The following is a 1,476-nucleotide window of genomic DNA, read 5'->3' on the forward strand; positions in this document are numbered from 1 at the left end:
TGCGCGTTTCTTTAAAAAAAATTGTATTTATGATTTAAAATACGTTCTGTACTTAATATGCAGAGACAACTATAAAGTCATTTGTAGCTGGATTTTCCTCAAAAAGTGTAAACACTGGCTCTTTGGTGCTATAAAAAGTTTGGCTTTAGCGTCACGACCTTATCTCAACCAATAGCGTGAGTTTGGGGCGGGACGATTATGTTTATTGGCCAATGGCAGACGAGGGGATAATTGATAAATGCCATAAATTCTCATCAGTGATGACAAAAAATTTTTTTATATTTGTTTGAGCTATCTCATTTCTCTTATGGTCATTATTTTTCAACCTGTAAATCGTGATGATCTTGAAAATGCTCTCAGTGATAGTGAACTTGTCTGTAGAAATAAATTGTGAAATGCTAACGGAGAGCGTCAGAGGTTGCTTGGATCACGTGACCTTACAGCTTCATAGGTGTTTGTATATATGAGGGGCCGAGCTCCCTCTGTGGCTCTTTCTAGATATAGCTGCATGAAAAAGACAAAAAAAGAGAGAGATTTTTGCTGCTTTCTATGTTCTTGACACCAGCCGTCATTCTGAGCGTGAGCTCGGAAGGTAACGACCATGTCTCAAAGCTGTTACAGACGTGTTTTCTTGTGCTTGTAATACATCTGCCTGCCAGTAGGTGACGCTGTTTATTCGATTGTTTATTTAAGCGCTGTATATTTGAGGAACGAGGAGATTAGTGGGAGATTTTATGTGTCTCTCGTGTAGGTCTGACATGTCTCATTGTGTCTTTGAGGTGTCTTCATATTGTGGACTAACTCATTTCAATCTGAATGTAACACCCGGACAACAACTGTATCGTACATTCAGCTGCTCTGTAACGCTGCCTGCTGTTTCTTCTGCTTTGATGTAGAGATGATGTCCATGTTTGACCTGTGAACATTTTTGTACGTGTCTGAATTCCATTCTTGACAAACAGTTCTTGAATTTATGTAGTTCTTTCTATATGTATGTGTCGTCTTTGAGTGTGTGAGAGAGAGAGATAGACATATAATATTAAAATAGCTTAATAATTTGACCTAATAAATAGCCTATTTAATAGAAAGCAAAAACAGTGTCAAGAGAGACATACAAATGAACTGTCAGCATCTCTAACGGGTACAATTATAAAACAATTTAATTAGTATAACATATAAAGTACAATACAATTGTTAAAACTGTAAACATAATTTGTTCTCAGTGTAACATTACAACATAACTTGTATAACATAACTAGTTGAAAATTCCCTTTCAAAAAAAGTAGTCAATGCTATCCTGCATGTTATTTTACATTAATTTTACCGGCTGATTGCTCCAGTTGTTGGTATTTAGTTTAGTCTGCAGACATACTCTACTATTCAAAAGTTTGGGGTCAGTAAGATTTAAAAAAAAGAAATTAATACTTTTATTCAGCATGGATTGATCGAATATGACATTTATAATGTTATAAAACA

Source organism: Sinocyclocheilus rhinocerous, unplaced genomic scaffold (assembly GCF_001515625.1).
Source record: "Sinocyclocheilus rhinocerous isolate Xijiao unplaced genomic scaffold, SAMN03320098_v1.1 scaffold112, whole genome shotgun sequence".
NCBI lineage: Eukaryota > Metazoa > Chordata > Actinopteri > Cypriniformes > Cyprinidae > Sinocyclocheilus > Sinocyclocheilus rhinocerous.